Consider the following 6,873-nt stretch of genomic DNA (forward strand, 5'->3'; position numbering starts at 1 on the left):
ACTAGTAATACTAGTTAAGGAATGCTATTCACCATGACTAGTAATACTAGTTAAGGAATGCTATTCACCATGACTAGTAATACTAGTTAAGGAATAGTGTTGGGATTAGTTGGAGATGATTTCTCATATTTTGTCTGAGTTATTTGTGAAGTTCGCTTTGGAACTTGAGTTAGAGGCAGATGTTTAGTAGACATATAAATGTTTGACACTTGAGTTTAAGAGATACAAATCAATAATTGAGCTGTGGGTGTGGGTGAAACCAGAGAGGGTTGAGAACATAATTAAAGGGAGCACCAACATTTAAGGGGGGAAGGCAAAGACAAAAAAATGCAAGAGTAGTAAGAGGAAAATAATGGAGGGTGGTCTACAGAAGTCAAGGAAATAATAGGTTAAAGAAGGCAGAGATTCAGATGGTACAAGGATTCCAAACCACCTTAACATGTGGTAACTGAGGACCAGATAATTTTTTTAAAAACATTGTATTAGGAGCTCTTACATATATAATTACTATTCATAGTTCCATTAGATCAAGCATAGTTGTACAATTGCTGCCATCATCATTTTTAATACATTTTCTTCTTGAACTCCTTCATATCAGCTCTCCTTTATCCCCTCTCTCCCTCCCTTCTCTTCAACCCTTAATATATTATATATTATTATTGTTGGGGTGGTTTTTTGCCATGACTTATACCATCCAATGTATCCATTCACCTAAAATTCTGACATTCATTTCCCACAAGTAGGTTGTACAGTCATCCTTGCTATCAGTTCCCCCTTCCCCTTCCCCACCTCCTCTCTTCCCGTACCCTCACGGAATCATTATTCCCATGATTGTTTCCGAGGGATTTATTTATCTTGGATTTCTGTATTGAAACACCTTAATTGTACCTATGTACATACACAGGTCTAGCAAGACTAGTGAGGTATAACTAAGGCCATAATAGTGGGAGGAGGAAATTTTTAAGAACCAGAGGATAGTTATATGTTTCATCAGTGCTCTACTGCACCCTGACTATATCATCCCTTACATGTGGCCCTTCTGTGAGGGACTGTCCAATTATCTTACAGGTGTATCTTACAGGTGGGCCTTGGATCTCCACTTTGCCTATGCTTGCTTTTGAATTTCTGATACTTCCCGTTGACACCTCATAATCACAGAGGCTGGTGTGCTTCTTTCATGTGGGCTTTATTACTTCCCTGCTAGATGGCTACTTGTTTACCCTCAAGTCTTAAAGACCTCAGATGCTATGTCTTTTGATAGCCAGGCACCATCAGTTTTCTTATCCACATTTGCTTATGCACCCATTTTGTCTTCAGCGATCGTGTTGGGATGGTGAGTATCATACATTGCCACATTATTAGAACAAACCGTTCTTGTACTGAGGTAGGATTTAAATAGAGACCCAAAGTCCATTTGCTTTCTTATTATATTTACATATATGTACATACATAGATTAATACACCTGTCTTTATATATTTATGTATATACAGATTTATATTTATACCTATATATGTAATCATTACTTCCTTGTTGTTTCTGCCGTTTCTTTTTTTCTTTCCTCCTGCCCCACTATCATATTCACCCATCATTCACCTCTCTGTAATTCCTCTTGGGTACATCTCAATTGATCATATATTGCCCAGGGACCCTACACCCTCCTTATCATTGATTTTAGATCCCTTGCTATTCCCCTGCCCCTGGCATATTGGCTCGCAGCTCCCCTCCCCCCATCTCCGCCTTTCCCATGCCCCTCTGGAGCTGACAGTCTCTTTGATATCTCCGTGAGATGCGTGTCATGTCTAGCTTATGTAGTTAGACATCAAAAACAAAAACATATAAATAGTTCCAGGTCTCTTAACTGCTGAACCTTGTGAATATCCCCCAACCAGTTCAGATGAGGTGTCAAGCATTGCCCCCTGAGTCAGAAGTCCACTTTCAGGATGCCTCAGGGACTTTGTGGCTTTGCTCCCATTGCTGATCTGTTACACACTCCTCTTGGTTTGCTCCCACGTGGGGAGGTCAGACTGACCGCACTGCATCTTCAGTGCTGTCCTCTGTAGAGCTGTGATGTAGGGCAGAGACATCATGTCCCGAGCTGGGGCCAGCTCTGCCATCCTCTCTGTGAACTAGCTAACAGTAGCATCACCCTCAGGGCTTGGTGCACCAGAATGCAATGTCTCTTTCTCTCTCTCTCTCATTCAGTTTGTTCCCATGTGAACAGGACAGACTGGTTCTCTCCCCAGACTGTATTTTCAGCACTGTTCTCTGTATCACTGTGATCTAGGGTTGGGGACATCATAACTTGAGCTGGAACTAGACTTGCAGTCCTCTCTGTTAGTGGGCTGATCCATGCAGGTATATCGCCCTCACAAATTGGTGCACCAGAACGAGGTCTGCTCTTTCTCCCTTTCCTATGGAGACATAAACAATACCCAACCTATGGGTGGATTAATGTCCTGCTTCCCCAATGCCAACTTTTTTCTTCCCTCCCCCCGCTGTGGACCTTACAGGCATGAAGGAAGAGGAAAAGTTGTCTTCCAGCCCTAGTGCTATCTGCACTTTTTTTCCCCCTTTCATTTTTGGTGCCATAGGCATCCTTGGGTTTGGTCTGACCCCCAGAGTAACTGGGAGGACCAGATAGTTTTAATGGGGAAATCAACCAAACATTTAGAGAAGAGTTAACACTAGTCCCACGTAAACTATTTCACATTATACAAGTGGACACTATACTACCAAACTCACATTATGAAGCAAGTATAACCCTGATGCCCAAGCCAGGAAAAGACATCACCAGAAGTGAAAATTACAGACCAACACTTTGGATGAACATAGATGCCAATTTCAAAAATAAAATTCTAGCCAACAGAATTTAACAAAACACCAAAAAAAAAAATCATAAATCAGGTCATATTCATACCAGATATTCAAGGATGGTTTAATATTGGAAAAACAATGTAACATAAGCAAAATGAAAGACAAGAACCATAGGATTATATCATCTGTTGCAGAAAAAGCATTTGATAAAATTAAACATCCATTCCTGATAAAAACACTTAATAAAATAAGAATAGAAGGGAAATTCCTTCAACATAATAAAGGTCATATATTTGAAACCAACAACCATTTAATGGAGAAAAATTGAAAACATTTCCCCCTTCAAATGAGAACCAGACCGGGTCCCCCTTTATCACCACTCTTATTAAATGTAGTCCTGGAAACCTTAGTCTGAGCTATAACACATCAAAAAGATATTGAAGGCATCGCTTCGGCACAGAAGAAATGGAACTCTCTTTGCAGGTGACATGCTCCTATATGTAAAAAACCTAAGAATTCCCTTTTAAAATCCCTGGAACTAATTGAAAAAGTCTCCAATGCAATAGGCTGTAAAAGTCGCATAAAGAAATCAGTTGAATTATTGTATATCTAGGAAGATGGCACCAAAAAGTATATTCAAAGAACAATACCATCTACAATAACTACCCAAAGGATAAAATATTTAGAGATTAATCTTACCAGAGAAGCAAAACACTTCGGAAGGAAACTACAAAACACTCTTACAAGAAACCAAAAGATACTTACATAGATGCAACCATCTACCATGCTCGTGGTAGGTAGAATAAATCTAGTGAAAATGTCAATATTAGCAAAAACAGTTAAAAAATTTAGTGCAATTCTGATTCAAATCCCAGCACAGTTCTTCGAAGAAATTGAAAAACTAACCACTAGCTCTATTTGGAAAGGAAAGAAACCCAGGATAAGTAAAATACTATTAAAGAACAAAAACAAGTAGACAGCCTTTCACACCCCACCCCCCCCAGACTTTAAAACCTATTCTATAGTTACAGTAATGGAAACAGCTTGGTACTGGTCCAATGATAGACATGAAGACTAATGGATTAGAACTGAGAAGCCAGAAATACGACTAAACACCTACAGACATCAAATGTCTGACCAAGGACTAAATCACAGTAAGTGGAGAAGAGATAGCGTTTACAACAGATGGCGCTGGAAAAATTGGATCGGCACATGTAAAAGAATGAAACAGGACCCATAGCTCATCCTATAAACCAAAACGAACTCAAGATGGATCAAAGACTTAAATATAAACTCGAGAAATATAGAGGCCATCAACGAAAAATAGGGACAAACTTAAGGGCCCTCGTACAAGGCGTAAGTACACTTCCAAATATCAAGACAAATATCCACACTATAGAAGACAAAATAGAGGACTTGGGCCTTATAAAACGAATACTTTTATGCATACCCATAGACTTCACCAAAAGAATAAAAAAGAACCCATAGGTTGGGAGAAAATGTTGAGAAATGATACATCACATAAAAGGATATTTTTAAAAAAATCTACACAAAACTACAACACCTTGATAGAAAAATACAAACAACCCAATAAAAATGTACACAGGACATGAACACAGGACCTGCTGAAGATGACATGCAGGCTTCCAACAGCCACATGAAGAGCCAGTTTCATTAGCAATAAAAGAAATACAAATACCAGCTCACACAGACAATGTTAGCAAACTTTTTTGCAAAACCAGATAATAACAAATGCTAGAGAGGATGTGGAAAGATAGAAATGATTTTACATTGTTGGTGGGACTATGGACTTGTACAATTAGTATAATGCTTCTTTAAATAAATGCAAATACAATTACATGATGAGCCTGCAATCCCTCTACTGGGTATATAGCCTAGAGAAATAAAGAATTCAGCATGAACAAACATAGAGATGCCTATTTTTATTGCAGCAATTTCCATACAAATCATGGAGACAACCAAAACTTTTATTATAGCCGAATGGATAAACGAACTCTGGTACGTTCACACAATGGAATATTATGCGTCAATAAAAAACAATGAGGACTCTCTTCAACACCACAAGAAAAACGGGAGAACATTATGCTTAGCAAATTTGGTCGATCTTACAGGGATAAATATTTAATGACCCCATTATTATAAGGAAAGAAAGAAAAAGCAAAGTGGTTTTCACACTGGGAGGAGGCCAGGGATGGGGTGGGGACAGGGAGAGAGGAGGCACAGAAAATTATGGAGGCCGAGAGGAGGGAAAGAGGCTGTGATCAGGGACGAAAGAAGCACACTTCTAGGAGGTTTGAAGCGATAGTATTACTGATTTGATTTGATAAGATGAGCCGTGCAACTACATAGAATATATTTTTTCTTAAAAAACAAAATAAATAAGTAAATAATGTGTTTGTTTTTTAAGAGAAAGATTAAAGACTCACAACCTTAAAATTCCTCAAGATTCTTTACCCTTCACATCGAAACACGGTCTAAGGGCTTTAAAAGGAGAAAAAGAAAAGCTGAAGTCAACTTGGATTCTTAACAACACACAAGTCCATATCAAACAAATGGGAAAAAATCAACTGAAAGCTCATTAATAAGGATTAGGGTGTGAGAGAAAGGTGAGAAATAAACAAAAATCATATACTAAAGGCAAAAAATGTGTAATAAGCTTTTTAAAAGTGTGATTTGTAAGAGATTCTTTTTTTAATATTGTGAAATATTTATTTCTAATGAAAATAAATGAAATTTTGTCTTTTTTTTTTAATCGGGGGCTCTTAGATCTCTTATCACAATCCATACATTCATCCAGTGTGCCAAGCATATTTGCACATATGCTGCCATCATCATTTTCAAAGTATTCTTTCCACTTAAGCCCCTGATGTCAGTTCCCCATTTCTTCCCCCTCCCTCCCTTCCCCACCCACTCTCCCTCACGAATCCTTGATAAGTTATACATTATTATTTTCATATCTTACATCCTCCTCCTCCGTCACCCCTCCCCCACTTTTCTGTTATTCATTCCCCTGGGAGGGGGTCATAACCTTGTGATCGATTACTCCTTTTTCCCACCACCCTACCCTAATCCTCCTGGTATCTCTACTCTCATTGTTGGCCCTAAGGGGTTTATCTATCCTGGATCCCCTGTGCGGTGGGCCCTTATCTGTAGCAGTTTACATGTCCTGGCCTAATCTGATGTGTAAGGTAGAACTGAGGTCATGATAGTGGGGAGAAGGAAGCACCAAAGAACTAGAGGAAAGTTGTGTGTTTCATCATACTGCACCCTGACTGGCTCATCTCTTCCACTCCATGCCCCCCACCCCATTCATATTGGGTATGATTTGATCTGGGTCTTAGATGCCTGAGCCCTGATCACACCTGCTCACAGCACCTCATAATCACACAGGCTGGTGTGTTTGTTTCTTCCATGTGGACTTTCTTTCTTCTCAGCTAGATGATCGCTTGTTTATCTTCAAGTCTTTAAGACCCCAGATGCTATCTCTTTTGATAGCCGGGCACCATCGGTTTTCTTCACCATATTTGCTTTTGCACCCATTTTGTCTTCAGTGATCATGTCAGGAAGGTGAGCATCACAGAATGCCAAATTGTTAGAACAAAGTGTTCTTGTAATGAGGGAGTAGTTGAGTCGAGGCCCAATGTCCACCTGCAACCTTAATTCTTAACATATAGATATGAGTACATAGTTCTATTCCCCTCTCATTTTATATATATATATATATATATATTTACATATGTACATGCCTGTATTTAGACCTCTATAAATGTCCTTTACCTCCTGGTTCTCTCCTCTAATTCCTTTTACTTTCCTCTTGTCCCACCATCATGTTCGGCCTTCATTCGGGTTTAGTAATTCCTCACTGCTACATTGCCCTTGATTAGTCCCACTAGGCATCTGATGCCCTTCTTTCCATTGATTTTAGTTCACTTGTTTCCTTGTCCCTGGCTTGGTTTCCCCCTCTTCCGTTCCTTTTCCCACCTCCCCTTCTCCGTCTCCCCCTAGAACCATTGGTACCATTCTTTTCATCTCTGAAT

The sequence above is a fragment of the Echinops telfairi genome, unplaced genomic scaffold (assembly GCF_000313985.2).
Source record: "Echinops telfairi isolate 266 unplaced genomic scaffold, ASM31398v2 ScPeMD7_3;HRSCAF=10, whole genome shotgun sequence".
Lineage (NCBI taxonomy): Eukaryota > Metazoa > Chordata > Mammalia > Afrosoricida > Tenrecidae > Echinops > Echinops telfairi.